At 45.9% G+C, this 16,988-nt stretch overlaps 2 long non-coding RNA genes across 2 annotated transcripts in view; both read right to left on the bottom strand.

Moving 5' to 3' along the window:
• Positions 1–8,415: 8,415 nt before the first annotated feature.
• LOC120935254 lies at positions 8,416–11,486 on the bottom strand. Its single transcript, XR_005748381.1, has 3 exons — positions 11,455–11,486; positions 11,209–11,350; positions 8,416–8,457 (listed from the first exon to the last, which is right to left on the bottom strand). It is a non-coding gene; the product is annotated as an uncharacterized LOC120935254 (long non-coding RNA).
• A 552-nt stretch (positions 11,487–12,038) lies between these two features.
• LOC120935253 overlaps positions 12,039–16,988 on the bottom strand; it is a 5,204-nt gene continuing 254 nt past the window's right edge. Inside the window, exons 2-3 of the long non-coding RNA XR_005748380.1 lie at positions 12,157–12,291; positions 12,039–12,070 (exon numbers count right to left, since the gene is read on the bottom strand). This is a non-coding gene — a long non-coding RNA (uncharacterized LOC120935253). The remainder of the gene's footprint in view (positions 12,071–12,156; positions 12,292–16,988) is intronic.

Here is a 16,988-nt window from a genome sequence, read left to right as displayed (position 1 = left end):
TCAGAGTGCCCCACACCTGCAAGATACAATACATTTCTATGGCAGCTACCCCGCAGGAAAGCCAAAGGTGCACTGTGCTACACCAGCAACGTGGGTAAACCGTGGTGCACCAGTGTGAAATCCCCCTGTCTGTTTTCTAGTGGACCCTCCATACACCTCTATGGAGTGGCAGGTGTAAGCGGATTTGTGTCCAGTTACACCCAACTACCTCCAATCCGATCCGCTAACAAAGCAAAACAGAAAGGGAACCTTCCCCTTCTGCCTGGGCGGATAGCATCAGAGGGCCTATAGAGTAGAGCAGGCTGTGTCCATGTCTGCTCTGTATCTGCAGAGTGGACACAGACTTGTCATGCGCCTGCTCCACTTATTGTGTCCCACGACTGGTTACCAAGTCGCTTAAGTGGCCCTTGCTCTTCAAAAGGCTGGGCACCCCTACATTAGGTGTGAAGTTACTTGCATTACAACCCTTTCAGCAACCTCAGACCAGGTAGGGATAGCGTTTCAAATGCTTCACTTAGAAAAGGGCAGAGTTCTTCCCTGACTCCAACCACAGGCTGTGTGCTGACCCAACATACCTGGGTCATGTAATCCATCAGATACATTCTTCTAGGGATGGTGTCTTTGGGGGGAAACCCAGGTTCTGATGACTTTGCCTCCAGTTAGTAAAGAACGACATCCTATTGCTCCTCTCGGGTGTTGTTCTCCATCTCTCTCCATTCATTCTCAGCTTTCTGTCAGGCCTAATACGGAGCCTGGGGCCCCCTTAGGTATTTCAGCTCTCTAGTTCCATGGCTCTCTTGAGTATGGACCCATCTCTTTCATATTACACAGAACCAGTGGGTTCAAACCAGAAAAAACAGCCACGAGAACAAAAAACTGGTAAAGGAATTAACTCTTACTCTCCCAGCCAGTACAGCACCTACCTGGCTATTTCAACCCACTTGAGTCATATACTCCTGACCACTGCACTCTGTATGACAGAGTTTACTGTATATGACAATCTCCTGACCGCTGCAATCTGTACAATGGACAGTAAATTACCGTATTTATTGGGGTATAGCGCGCACCCCTAAAGTTGCAGCGGATTCCTGTGGAAAAAGTTTTTTGTACTTACAGTTTTGGTGTCTTGTGCGGTGACCATCGGCGTCCGTCTGCAGGTGTCCTCTTCGTCGGGTCCGGCGTCCTTCCCGCTCGCTTCCCGCACCGAGTTTGAATACTGCGCCGACATATACAGAGCACAGTACACTCGTGTATTGTCGGGAAGGCTCGGCAACTCTCGCGCTGACGTCCTGTACGTCTAGGACGTGAGCGCGGAAGGAGCCGAGACTGCCCGACTATACCCGAGTGTACTGCGCTCGGTATATGTTGGCGCAGTATTCAAACTCGGCGCGGGATAGCGCGTATCGGCGTATACCGTGAACCCACAATTTTTCCCTGTTTTTTAGGGCAAAAAATACGCCGATAAATACGGTACATATTCCTGACCACTGCACTCTGTACCCTGGGCTGTATATGATATACTCCTGACCACTGCACTCTTTACCCTGAGCTGTATATGATATCCTCCTGACCACTGCACTCTGTACCCTGGGCTGTACATGATATACTCCTGACCACTGCACTCTGTACAATGGACAGTAAATTACATATTCCTGACCACTGCATTCTGTACCCTGGGCTGTATATGATCTACTCCTGACCACTGCACTTTGTATTTTGGGCTGTATATGATATATTCTTGACCACTGCACTCTGGGCTGTATAAGATATACTCCTGACCACTGCACTCTAGGCTATTATACACAGTTACATTTAAACTGATGACCTGTCAAGGCTTTTAAAACGTCAATTTAGAGCAATTTTTGGATGCCACAGTTTGTTCTTATTGCACCGACACACACAAACTTTTTTTCCTTCAATACATTTTTTATTATTATGTTACTTATAACAAGATTGCAGTCATAAAATCAGGAAATAGTAAAAGGAAGAAATCCCATTGGTCAAGAAAATGTACTTGTCTGGAATGTGGAGGCGGAGTCATTATTAATTTGTGTACATTACAATACACAACGTGTTACATTATTATAACAAAGTATTGTAGAAAAGATCACACCATAGAAAATGAGGGGAAAGTAAAAAATAAACCCGGATATGAAGGTGACATTTGTGTACGAGGAACACCTTAACAATTACCACCATTTTGGCAACTAGATGGCGCCAAGTATCATAGGAATTAATGCCTGGCGATACCACATGCAGTATTGCCAGTTTTAAGTCAATGGTTGGTTAAATACAAGTGGTTGGTACTCATAAGTGCACGAGTATGATCTCAGTTATTAGCATGAAAGCATGCCTGATGAAGGAAACTGAAGAGGTCCATCTAGTGGCCATAATAGTTCATGAAATACCTCAATTGAAATAAATCGAAAGTGAAATAACACACTATGGCCACCAGATGGAGCTGACAATTATAGGAAATCACTGTGTTAAATAAAACATGATTTAGGGTTGTCCCGATACCGATACTAGTATAGGGACCGATTCCGAGTATTTGCGGGAGTACTCGTACTCCCGCAAATACCCCCGATACCGAAATAGAATACTCCCCCCCCCCGCCGCATCCCCCGACTGGTTAATACGCGCGGGGAACATTACAGCTTTCATTTGAATAGCTGGAGTTTTTCCCGCCGTGCCGCGTATAGACTTCTGAATGGTTAAAAAGAAAAGCTTACATCACATAATGTACTCAGGCAATGAAAGGTAATGACTCCATTTATTTTTTCTACTGCTATCAATGGCCAACACGGTACAACACTTCATCCATGTCTTTGGTGATCTCTGATCTCCTTATGAAGTGTTTCTTACATGATGACGATCAGCCATGGAGTATATCTGAGGGGGTACTGGTAAGTATTGAGCCTTACCCAGAAAAAAATCGAGCTAGGAAGCTGTCAATTGCAGGGTGTACTGGCCAATTTGTCTATATTCAATGGTGCAAAAATCAGCTACAGTGGAACCTTGGATTAAGAGCATGATCCGTTTTCAGGTGAATGCTTGTAATTCAAAGCACTCGCATATCAAAGCAAGTTTCCCCATAGAAGTCAATGTAAACTAAGATAATTTGTTCCACATTGACTTTTATTATATGCAGTACCGCATTTGGCCAGAGGTGGCGGGGGGGGGGCACCGGAGAGACTAGAAAATACTCGGAAAGTTTTGCAGAGGTTCCGAAACACTTGGAAACAGACCATTTCCGAGTGTCCGAGTGCATCCGAACAGCTCCGAATGTCACCGGCGCCCCCGCGCCTCTGGTCAAATGCAGTACTGCACACCGCAGAGGCTTGAATCCTGCTCGTTTTGCGAAACAATTCTTGCAAACAGAGTCAGGATTTAAAAACATAATAGTTCGTATTGCGAAAACGCTCGTTAACCGCGTTACTCGCAACCCGAGGTATTACTGTACCTATGATTTTAACTTATCTTTCTTTTTCAAAAACCAAAGTGAACATGGCAGCGCCTCCAGAAACATTCTGTGTGGAAGAGCATAGGACCATAATCAAGTTCCTGTTTGTCCAAGGGAAAGGTGCGAAGCAGATCCGTGATGAGATGTCGCAAACTTTGGGTGACAGTGGCCCTTCATTAACCACTTAACCCCCGAGCCTGTTTTTCAGATTTGGCGTTTACAAGACTAAAACTGTTTTTTTTGCTAGAAAATTACTTAAAACCCCCCAAACATAATATATTTTTTTTCTAACACCCTAGAGAATAAAATGGCGGTCCTTGCAATACTTTTTGTCACACCGTATTTGCGCAGCGGTCTTACAAGCGCACTTTTTTTGGAAAAAATTTACTTTTTTTAATTAAAAAATAAGACAATAATAAATTTGGCCCAATTTTTTTATATATTGTGAAAGATAATGTTACGCCGAGTAAAATGATACCCAACATGTCACGCTTAAAAAATGCGCCCGCTCGTGGCGTGGCATGGCGTCAAACTTTTACCCTTAAAAATCTCGATAGGCGACGTTTAAAAAATTCTATAGGTTGCATTTTTTGAGCTACAGAGTAGGTCTAGGGCTAGAATTATTGCTCTCGCTCCAACGATCGCGGTGATACCTCACTTGTGTGGTTTAAACAACCGTTTTCATATGCGTATGCGTTCGCTTCTGCGCGCAAGCTCGTCGAGACGGGGCGCTTTAAAAAAAATGTTTTTTTGGTTTTCTTATTTATTTTTATTGAATTTATAATTTTTTACACTGAAATAAAAAAAAAATGTATCACTTTTATTCCTATTACAAGGAATGTAAACATCTCTTGTACTAGAAAAAAGCATGACAGGTCCTCTTAAATATGAGATCTGGGGTCAAAAAGACCTCAGATCTCATATTTAGGCTTAAATGCAAAAAAAATTACAACAAAAAAATGTCTCTTTAAGACGCTGGGCGGGACTGACGTTTTGACGTCACTTCCGCCCAGCAAAGCTATGAGGACGGGTGGGGGCCATCTTGCCCTCACTTGCATCCTCACACACTAGGCAGCAGCATCCGATCGCCTCCGCCGCTACCGACGGCTCCGGTAAGCGGCAGAGGGCGCGGGAGAGCGGCGGGCCCTCTCCCGCCATCGATAACGGCGATCTCGCGGCGAATCCGCCGCGGAGACCGCCGTTATCGTTTACCGGACCGCTCACTGAAGAGATAGATATCTCGGTTGTGGCAGCTGCTGCCGTTACGAGATATCCATCTTTAAAAAGAGGACGTATATATACAGTGGGCGGTCGGTAACCGGTTAACAGTTAAACGTTGGGTTGTCAATTTTATAACTGCCCATTTTGGTGATGAAAATGAGAAACCCAGTGGAAGGCCTGTTTCTGTGTCTGCAAATGTGAAAGCCATCCATGACATGATCACGGAAGACCGCCGAAAATCAGCCAAAAGTATTGTTACATATATCTGGGACTATCACGTGAGAGAGTTGGTGCCATTATCCACAATGACTTGGAAATGAGAAAGCTTGCCGCAAAGTGGATACCAAAACTTTTGGATTCCGCAAGCGCAGAGACAGAAACATGCCTTCCACTGGGTTTCTGACTTTCAACACCGAAATGGCCAGTTTTAAAATTGACGACCCAACGTCTAACTTTTGCATATAAAGGGCCACTGTCACCCAAAGTTTGTGACATTTCACCATGGATCTGCATCGCACCTTTCCCTCTGAGAAACAAGGGGCCGGATTCAGATCCTGATACGCCGTCGTATCTCTAAGGCCGGCCGGTCGTATCTATGCGACTGATTCAGAGAATCAGTTATGCATAGATGTCCCTAAGATCCGACAGGTGTAACTGGGTTACACCGTCGGATCTTAGGATGCAATTCCAGGCCGGCCGCTAGGTGGCGCTTCCGTATCTTTTACACGTCAAATATGCAAATGAGGAGTTACGCCGATTCAGAAACGAACGACCGCCCGGCGCTTTTTTTTTACGTCATTTGCGTTCGGCTTTTTCCGGGGGAAAGTTACCCCTACTATATGAGGGGTATGTGCGGCGTATCCTATGTTAAGTATGGCCGGCGTTCCCGCGCCGAGTTTTTACATTTTTACGTCGTTTGCGAATACGCCCGGACGTAATTTACATTAACATCGAAATTGGAGCAATGCACGCTGGGAAATTTTGCGGACTGTGCATGTGCAGTTCGTTCGGCGCGGGGACGCGCCTGATTTAAATATTACACGCCCCCTAGCCGCCGAATTTGAATTTGGCCGGGGGATTTACGCTACGCCGCGGCAACTTTACAGGCAAGTGCTTTCTGAATAAAGCACTTGCCTCAAAAACTTGCGGCGGCGTAACGTAAATCTAAAGATCCGCTTACCTATCTGAATCCGGCCCAAGAACTTGATTATGGTCCTATGCTCTTCCACATTGAATTTATCTGGAGGTGCTGCCATGTTCACTTTGGACCTGAAAAAAAAAAGTTACCGTATATACTCGAGTATAAGCCGACCCGAGTATAAGCAGAGGCCCTAATTTTACCACACAAAAACTGGGAAAACGTATTGACTCGAGTATAAGCCGAGGGTGAGAATGCAGCAGCTACTGTAAGCGGAAATAGGGGTCAACAATGCCCATTTGCAGCCTGACCTCAGTGTGCCCATTTGCAGCCTGACCTCAGTGTGCCCATTGCAAAATCCGATCTGTGTACCCAAATCTGTGACATAGACTTCCCGTATATACTCGAGTATAAGCCGAGTTTTTCAGCCCTTTCTTTTGGGCTGAAAATGACCCCTCGGCTTATACTGGAGTCAGTACCTGTCAGTCCATTGCCGCCTGACCTCACATTGCCCATTGCAGAATCCGATTTGTGTTCCCGAGTCTGTGACATAGACGGCGGCCGTGCAGTTTTAAAAAACCGCGCTCCTCCTTGTGCTGTTCCGTGACAGGCGGAACACTCGGTTTCCCAGAAAACACTGTGTTCAGTGTTCCGCCTGTCACGATCGCCCTCTCGTTCATGATAGACGAGAGGACGATCATAATAGGCGGAACACCGAACACAGTGTTTGCTGTAAAACCGAGTGTTCCGCCTATCACGGAACAGCACAAAGAAGGAGCGTGAGTTTTTAAAACTGCACGGCCGCCGTCTATGTCACAGACTCGGGAACACAAATCAGATTCTGCAATGGGCAATGTGAGGTCAGGCGGCAATGGACTGACAGGTACTGACTCCAGTATAAGCCGAGGGGTCATTTTCAGCCCAAAAAAAAGGGCTGAAAAACTCAGCTTATACTCAAGTATATACGGGAAGTTAAAATTATAGGTAGTTGATTTTTGCAACACTGAATATAGACAAATTGGCCAGTACACCCTTCAATTTACAGCTTCCTAGCTTAATTTTTTCTGGGTAAGGCTATCAGCACCCTCTCGTATTTCAGGGTGTGCTTCTTCCCCACATGAGACCTGTGATGTCCAGCAACATTCATATAGAAGACATTTCCCGCACTCAAGGCACTAATACACCTCAAGGGTTGTGTGGGATCCCCGATGTACAGGAAGACAGGACTTCAGTGAGGAACAATTCCCTCACTCAGGAACAGGAAAAGGACTTCTCCCTGTGTGAGATCTCTGATGTCTGTAGAGATTGGACTTCACTGAAAAACATTTCCCACAATCAGGACAGGAATACGGTTTCTCCCCCGTGTGCAATCTCTGATGTGTGGAAAGATATGACTTTTTTGAAAAACATTTTCCACACTGAGGACAGGGATACCGCGTCTTCTCACCTGTGTGAGATCTCGGCTGTCTAGGATAAAAGGACTTGTCCGAATAAAAATTCCCGCACTCAGTACAGGAGTATGTTTTTTGCCCCGCGGGAAGCCCTTCATGTCCACCAAGATGTGATTTTAATACAGAACATTTACCGCACCCAGGACAGGAAATTGGCTTCTCACCTGTGTGCAATTTCTGATGTGTGTAAAGATTGGACCTATCTGAAAAACATTTCCCGCAATCAGCACAGGAAAACGGCTTCTCCCCTGTGTGCAGTCTCTGATGTGTATAAAGATGGGATTTGTCTGAAAAACATTTCCCGCACTCAGGACAAGAATACGGCTTCTCCCCCGTGTGAGATCTTTGATGTTTGTAAAGATTGGACTTCACTGAAAAACGTTTCCCACACTCAGCACAGGAATATGGCTTCTCACCAGTGTGCAGTCTCTGATGTGTATAAAGATTGGACTTATCCGAAAAACATTTGCCACATTCAAGACAGGAATACGGCTTCTCCCCCGTGTGAGACCTATGATGTGTGTCAAGTTGTGCTTTCTCTACAAAGCATTTCTCGCACTCGGGGCAGGAAAATGGCTTCTCAGTTGCGTGCAATCTCTGATGTCTGTTAAAATGTGACTTAAGTAAAAAACATTTCCCGCAATCAGGACAGGAATACGGCTTCTCCCCTGTGTGAGACTTCTGGTGTGTGACAAGTACTGATTTCTCTACAAAGCATTTCCCACACTCAGGACAGGAATACGGCTTCTCACCTGTGTGATATCTCTGATGTCTGGAAAGATGGGACTTCTTTAAAAAACATTTCCCGCACTCAGGACAGGAATGTGGCTTCTCCCCCGTGTGAGATCTTATATGCTCATCAAGATTGAATTTAAAATGGAAACCCATCCCACACTCAGTACATGAAAACCTCTTATCTGTTGGAAGGACGGCTCCGTCCCTCACAGTCTGAGGTTCCTCAGGATAAGAGGAATATGATGGTCCGGCACCGTCCCGCACACTCTGAGCTTCCTCAGGATAAGAGGAATACGATGGTCCATCTACACTGTGTGGTGCCGGATGGACATTTGAGGTAGTCGGGTTTTCTCCTGGACTATACTGTGTGATGTCCTCATCTTCTACTTTACAGTCTGGAGACAAAGTGAGACAATCCTCTGAGGTTTTCCTCATCTCCCGTCCATCTACTAAAATAGAAATAAAAAGATTATTACTAGACATGAGCAGATTGGTTCCCCTAAACCAGGACCCCGCCCACACCAGGCAGCTTTGTCTCTGAGGATCTTACAATTCCCCCCTCAAGGTAACTAGTAAATGGGTCCTCTGATCTCCTACCAGATCATTTCTTTATTCATGGACCTTAGTCAGAGAGTGAGGAAACAATGAAAACTGTCTTTTATAGGCATGACAGTGTTGAGGAGATTATAGGACGAGTGACCCCCCCCCCACTCCCTCCCATTTTGACAACACAAGAAGTACTGCCGTGGGCAGGTTAGAAATGTGTGTGTGTAGTTAGTTTTCCAGCAGCTGGCCCAGGCAGGGAAAAAGGGTTAAACATGTTCGGCTCAGTTCCTCAGCTTTTGGTTTTGGCATGCCTACCTGTTTTTTAAATAAGATGGACAGCTAAGATCAGGGGCAGTGGCCTGACCAGAGACTGGGACATGGGTATAGGAGGACTGCAGACTCACCTGAGAGCCCAGGTAGAGCATACTGTAAGTAGACCAGGGTTTCTCAACTCCAGTCCTCAAGGCGCCCCAACAGGTCATGTTTTCAGGTTTTCCCTCAGATGAAATGGCTGTGGTAATTCTAGGGCAGTGAAACTGATCAAATCACCTGTGAAAAATAATGGAAAGCCTGAAAACATGACCTGTTGGGGCGCCTTGAGGACTGGAGTTGAGAAACACTGAGGTAGACCGCTGCATCACATGTGATGCTGAAGAAAATGGGGATCACAGACAGCATCCAAGTCTTGGACATCACCATTATGGACTCTCACCTCATGGTACACTTGGGCCACTTCATTGTCTTAGTAAGTATTAGGGAAAGGACGTTATTCATTATGTACTGTCATGCTTCATTTTAACAGTAGAGTTGCATTAACTGCCTAAGCCTGGTCTGAAGTTATTCAAAGAGATGCATGTTGGTTCTGGAGTATTCCAAAGAACCTGGTGTGAAGGATGCTTCAGTTTAAATTCTCCCTGCTTGGTTAATGCTGTGTTAGAAGGTGATTTCATGTGTGACTCATCTCTCTGTTAATATGTTAAATAAGGCTAGCTTTTGAAAGGCCTTTAATTGTGTGATAACACTGTCTAAAACCTATTGAGGCTCAGAGGTGTGAATAGGTGTCAAGCGGCATGCGGAGACGAAACGTCTGCCTAAGAAACTCAGTGTGTGAAGGTGGTTTGTTTGATGCCATTAATTAAGGAATGTGCAGTGATTAGACATGATAATTATAGGCCGGTGCCGACCTGTCTAGAATGTTGTAGTAATTAGCCTTAGTGTGTGATTAGGGGGGTGGAGATCTCATTGTTGCTTTAATGCCTGGTACTGTATATAAAGCTGAGAAGAAACCATTAAAGTCTGTCTTGTTCCAGCAGTAAGCGTGACCCATGTGTGGCTTATTGGGTGATTCCAGGAATATCCCTCCTCGTGGAATATTGGGGTGATTTTCTTTATGGGGAGAAGGGAAGACTTTGACGGGGATATCATTGTAATACCGTCACACCTGGGTCTGTATTTGCACAATGGGGTATGAAGCAAAATTACTACAAGAGGGTTAACTCGGCAGGACACAAGTGGAGGAGTGTAATTACTATAGGTAACCAAGTGAAGGGATAAGCTACATGCAACCAGTTGTTAGATGTGGTACCCGGTAAAATGACAGGTCCTCTGGTAGCGAAGGGGTCGTTGTCTGGCTTCCTCTCTAGTGGTCCATCTCCTATGGCAACCGGAACAGACTAGCATTGTGGAGATCTATGGCCTGGTAATGTGGTATGGAGAGGAAAGCATTAAGTGAGAGAACACATGAGGTCTGCACTAGATGCTCGGCAGGACTGCATTCAGTTACTGGGAGTGAGGTAACACTGGGAGTGAGGTAACAGATGAACAATGGACTGGTGGAGAGGGCACACGTCAACACATGCCTCCTAATGCATCATTTACAAGTGATAGTGTATAGTGATACGGATCTAGTCCTCAGATCTAGGACGACTAGAACCTTGGTAGGCAGATTTATATGGTAGAGCTAGTTATGGCAGACTGTGCATATCCGGTTGTCCACCAAGTAGTGAAGACTCACCCGGTCACGGGAGAAAAGATCTGGCTTCTAGATCCTACCTTAGATGTCTAACGTTAGTAAGGTTATTGAACTGTTTTTTTTGCTGCTGTTTGCACTACCTGTAAAAAATTTTGCTGACGGCTGAACCCCAGAATCTCCATAAATCCAGTCTAGAGACATAAATTGTGTCTGCAGCACAGAGAAGGAAGATTATCCAAGAGAAATACAGGAATACAGGACGGGGAACACAGCTCAGGAAACTGACCAGGGGATTACAGGCTGATATCACCCAGTCCCCGCCCTACTCTGGACCAATCAGTGAGCAGTATGGGTGGAGGAATGTATTTAGGGCCCTTTCACACGGGCAGATCGCGTGATCCGCTCCGTTGATCCCCGCTGAGCCGGCAGATGACCAGGGCGGTCCCCGCTCTCCCCTATGAGGGGATCGGATGAACACGGACTGTCTGTCAGTGTTCATCCGATCGGCTCTGCAGACGGATGGAAAAATAGGATTTTCCTCCATCTGCAGAATTGGTTCATCCGCTGACTCCTGCTATCCCATAGGGATGCATGTATGTCCGTATTTCATCCGAAAACGGATGGATGAAATACGGACATACTGTCCGCATGTGTGAAAGGGGGCTTAGTGTTAATTACCTACCTGTGCTGATCTCTGTAGCCTTTGTAAATGTCCTCATTAGTCCACCCTCCTCCATAGACTGCCGATCATCCATCTCCATCACATACGTCTCCTCTTCTTCTTCTTCTTTAACCTCAACTTTTATAGCTATCAGATCTTCACCCTAAACCAAGAAAATTATAGAAAATAAATTATTTTCTGAAATCACAAACAAAATCTACACACCGTCTCTATGGGTCTCTGTTCTAGATGCTCCGTACCACCAACCTTGTAATGGTGAGGGATGGTGTGACCTTCCTGTGTGGAATACAGAGGACGGGGACATCTCTCTGGTGGGTTCCTAGTATTAGGTGGCTCCATCATATCCTTGTGTCCTTCTGTAAACTCCTTCAAAACTCCATACTCCTCATCCTCCTCTTTATACTCTTCTTTAACAATAATATTATCTTCCCCGAGGTTTCCACTCTGAAAAACATTAAAAACATTCATTGTAACAAACACAATTGTGTATAAATCATAACTATCAGTGATTGTTCCTCATCTACCTGATGATGGTGAGGGATGGTGTGACCTTCCTGTGTGGAATCCCAGGAATACAGAGGACGGGGACATCTCTCTGGTGGGTTCCCAATACTGGATCCATCTGTAGGAAACACACACACTGACTGAATACATTGTTTCTATGTGTTTATCAGATGATGGGGGATCTAGGTGGAGCCTCCGTACTGCTCTCTCCTTTACAATAAAGTCTCCTCTTACCCGGTGATGTGAGGGGCGGCTGATTGTCCATCATGACGTCCTTGTAGAGATCCTTGTGTCCTTCTAAATACTCCCACTCCTCCATGGAGAAATAGACAGTGACATCCTGACACCTTATAGGAACCTGACACACACAATGATACAGTCACCATCCAGACACATCCCTTGTCTGTTACTGGATAATGTCCCAGAATTCCCGGCACCGCTCACCTCTCCTGTCAGCAGCTCCATCATCTTCTCGGTGACTTCTAGAATCTTCTGTTTGCTGTTTTTCTTGAGTAACAAGGAATGACGTAGGGGCACTGTGATGCTCATATGATCTCCAGACTTCACAAGAGGAAATCTCTATTCAAGCAAAAATATTAATGATTGATTAACATCATGTCACACTCTCAGGGTCCTTTTCACCTCTCCAGTCAGGTGTTTGTTTTATTATGCAGATTCAGAATACTTATTACTTATATAAATATTATTTCCCAAAGCGGAATAAATTAGATACAATCATGCTCAATGAAGAACAAAGCAAAACACAACATAAATCACCACTAACAATAAATTCATATATACGATAATAAGATAACCACTTACCTATAAAATCCTTTTCTACATCACGGGACACAGAGCAGCATAGTAATTACTATGTGGGTTATACACCACCTATAGGTGAATGGACACTGGTACACTCAAAGACAGGAAGTCCCCCTCTATATAACCCCTCCCATACATTTTTAAGGCAAAGCAATATATATATCCCAATAAGAGGGGGAGGGACCCATGATGTGTCCCATGATGTACTCCAAGAAAAGGATTTTACAGGTAAGCTGTTATAAAAACCCTATTTCCTTTATCGTACATCATGGCACATGGAACAGCCATAGTAATTACTATGTGGAATGTCCCAAAGGAATGCCATCTGAGGGGAGGGAGACACAAATAAAAGCAGGCTGCCATCAGACGTGAGGATCTATACTGCTGCCTGCAATACACTGCCCCCAAAGGCGGCATCCTTTTGCAATCTTACAACCAACTGATAAAATTTAGTAAATGTATGGACTGACAACCAAGTTGCGGCCTTGCAAATCTGAATCGTAGAGGCTCTGTGATGCACTGCCCATGAAGCACTCACTGCCCCGGTAGAGTGCACGCTAACTTGAACCCTTCTTTTCAAACCATAAGCCTGAAATATAACCTGAAGAATCGACTTTGAAATAGTCAATTTCGACGCTGCCTGCCTTTTCCTGGGCCCTTCTGGCAGCACAAAGCATTAGTTTGCCGTATCTGAGCTGTCACCTTCAGATAGAGCCTGACAGCTCTCACTACATCGAGAGAATGTAACAATTTTTCCTCTGGAGAGTGAGGTTCTGGAAAAAAGGAAGGCAGGGAGACATCTTGGTTCAGGTGAAAACTGGACACTACCTAATGCAGAAAGCTTGGTTGAAGATGCAATACCACCTTATCCTTATAAATAATTAAGTATGGCTCTTTACAAGAGGAAGCTGCCAATTCTGATACTCTCCTTGCCAAGGTTACGGCCACCAAAAAAACAACAACTTCCTTGTCAAAAGGATCAAGGAAATATGGCGCATCAGCTCAAAGGGTTGTCTTTGTAATGCCGACAAAACTAGATTCAAATCCTATGGGCACAAGTGTGACCTAACTGGTGGAATTATACAAGCTACCCCTCGTATTAAGGCCCGGATCAAACCCTTGATTGTACTCAAGGCTAGCTTACATCTAGTTCAGGGTTTGACAAATTTGCTTGGAATCTAGGAGCCAGCTAAAAAAATTAGGAGCCAGAAAACGCACCCCGTCCCGACGAGCTCGTGTGCAGAAGCGAACACATACGTGGGCAGCGCCCGCATATGTAAACGGTGTTTAAACCACACATGTGAGGTATCGCCGCGATTGGTAGAGCGAGAGCAATAATTCTAGCTCTAGACCTCCTCTAACTCAAAACATGCAACCTGTAGAATTTTTTAAACGTCGCCTATGAAGATTTTAAAGGGTAAAAGTTTGTCGGCATTCCACGAGCGGACGCAATTTCGAAGCGTGACATGTTGGGTATGAATTTACTCGACGTAACATTATCTTTCACAATATAAAAAAAATGGGGATAACTTTACTGTTGTCTTATTTTTTAATTAAAAAAAGTGTAATTTTTTCCAAAAAAAGTACGCTTGTAAGACCGCTGCGCAAATACGGCGTGACAGAAAGTATTGCAATGATCACCATATTATTCTCTAGGGCAATGGTTCTCAACCTGTCTAGTGCCGTGACCCCTTGATAAAATTTCCCAAGTTGTGGGGACCCATAACGGTAAAATTATTTTCTTATCGTGGGTTGTTGGCACCCAAAGTAAGACAAGAAATTTGCGCCCCTAACCCATGGACATTTAGCGCTCACTGAGTCCCTTCCACTCGTACACTATTAAAACCCCTTATAGTGCATTTTAGGATGTACCACTCTTTCTCTTTGTTCTCCTTTCTTTCCCTTTTATCTCATTCTATCCTCATTTCTTGTTTGTTATCCCCATCCCTCTCTAGACGTCTTGTTCTTTCTCTCCCTTTTTCTTTTTTCCCTCCCCCTCTTTTCCTCTCCCTTCCATGTATTCTCTATTTTTATTCCTTCAATTACTCCCTGGTGGGGAGTATGGGATCAGTGGCAGTGCTGACGGGGAGTTGGGATTAGTGGCAGTGCTGGCGGGGAGTTGGGATTAGTGGCAGTGCTGGCGGGGAGTTGGGATTAGTGGCAGTGCTGGCGGGGAGTTGGGATCAGCCAACTTAGGTGCTCTTGATCAAGGTCATCTGCTGATCTGAGAACTGTAGTGGGGACTATTAAAGGTAACTTTAATCACTCACTGTGTCTCTGATTTCTCGTAGCAGTGACACCTATGCTGAAATCAGCAGATAGGGTCTCCTCCAGCCCCTCCCACTTCACATTCCTCACCAGTCAGCTGACCTCTAGTCCCTGCCCCCGCAGCTATGCCATGAATAAATGGGCAGCTGTGAAGAGGCTGAGTGGGCGGCCGCAGGTTTCAGGAACAGCCCAGGCCTTGGTGACCCCTGGCAAATTCTGATTTGACCCCCAAGGGGGTCCCGACCCCCAGGTTGAGAACCACTGCTCTAGGGTGTTAGGATAAAAAATATATATAATGTTTGGGGGTTCTAATTAGAGGGAAGAAGATGGCAGTGAAAATAGTGAAAAATTACATTAGAATTGCTGTTTAACTTGTAATGCTTAACTTGTAATACCAACGGCCACCACCAGATGGCGCCAGCTCACACAAGGAAAAGCTGGGGACTTCACAAGGCCGCAGCCTCAATTACCGGACATCACAGGCCCCCCGGGATCGAGCGGCGGGGGAGGTGGTGGCCTAGTCCGCCGCGATCCTGGGGAAAAGGCGCTCCGCGGACTAGGCCGAAGCCGCGGCCTCACCTAAAACATCCTGCCCGTAGCGTTCCTGGGAAAAGGCCGCGAGCGGCAGATGCCGATCGCGGCCTTTTCCCAGGATCGCGGAGAGCAGCGGGCAGGATGTTTTAGGCGAGGCCGCGGCTTTGGCCTAGTCCGCGGAGCTCTGGTCCTATGGAACAAATTTTTTTTTTGCCCACCTTCCAAGCCAAGTCGCCAGGACGCTATTTCTAGTCGCCATGGCGACCGGATTTTGTCGAGCCATGATCTAGTTGATGCAAGCCACTGCTGTGGCATTGTCGGATTGTATCCTGACAGGAAAAATCTTGTAATCTGAGAGACCAGGCCATTAGGGCCAGACGCGCTGCCCGAATCTCTAGAATGTTGATGGGCAAGGCTTTTTCGGACTGACCACTTTCCCTGGGCAGTGGTCTCCTCCAGAACCGCTCCCCAGCCAGAGAGGCTGGCATCCGTTGTTACAACCTTCCAGGTTACTGGCATGAAGGATTTACCCTTCTGCAAATTTCTGGCTATCAACCACCAGCTGGGCCTCTGGCGCACCCTTGGGGCCAGATACATTGGGTAATTTCAAGGCTTGGAGTTTCTTGTTCCAAGCAAACAGAATACGGTTTTGCAACAGTCTTGAATAGAACTGGACATAGGGAACTGCTTGGAATGAAGCCACCATCCTCCCTAACAACCTTATGCAAAGGCGAATGGAAGGATCCTTCTTTGCCTTGACCACACGGACCAGATCTCTTATAGCCATGACTTTTGTCTGAGGCAAATATACTCCTTCTTGGGCTGTATCTATAACCAGACCCAAGTACTCCAGCCTCCTTACTGGTCATAATGCTGACTTCTCTAGGTTGAGAATCCAACCAAGGTGATCCAAGTACTTGACCGTGTTGGACACACTCTGGCCTAAATAGAGTTATTCCTGCACACGAACCAACAAACGGTCCTGCAAATGGGACGCTCGGGGGAAAGGGGCTGCATCACCAGGAAAATGACGACCGACGAGTTTTAGAGGCGGCGATCCCCAAGCCCTTTCGGCAGCCATGACAGAGCGTAGTAAGGGGGCTACACTGTTCCAAAGGAGTGCTGCCAGACACTGAGCACACAGCAGGGGAAGCAAGGTAATGTTAAACACCAGGTATGTTACAATTACACCCTCTAATGGTAAAAAAACAGGCAAAGCATTGTTTACTTAGAAGTCCATAAGTGAACCATTTGTGTTCCTGAGGATCTTCTTTGACTCACCATTCACGCCGCAGGATACTGCTGGAAAACACAGCCAGACCTAATCTTTACCCATCACGGAAGGCCATGTCATGACGGACCGTCAAGGACCGGGTCCCCCTTGCATACTGGGGTCCACACCCTTGGATCCGTACAGCACCCTGCTAAGACAACCTTTGGTTTAGTCACGTAACCAAGGAGCTGGGTCCCAGGGTCCAGCCCCCCACAGAGAAGCATTACAGGCAAGTGACTACGCTTTTCTCTTCCTCGAGGCTCGGGTACCATCCATTTTGGCCATTACTTTTGGCTTTTTGAATGTATCCGACTGCATAGCCCCTTGATCTTCTTAGCATAGCACTTCATCAACCGTGACCAACACCTTGAGACACTGG

The sequence above is a fragment of the Rana temporaria genome, chromosome 4, assembly GCF_905171775.1.
Source record: "Rana temporaria chromosome 4, aRanTem1.1, whole genome shotgun sequence".
NCBI classification, from domain to species: Eukaryota; Metazoa; Chordata; class Amphibia; order Anura; family Ranidae; genus Rana; species Rana temporaria.
The sequence above is the reverse complement of the archived record's forward strand: the minus strand, read 5'-3'. Positions and strand labels throughout refer to the sequence as shown.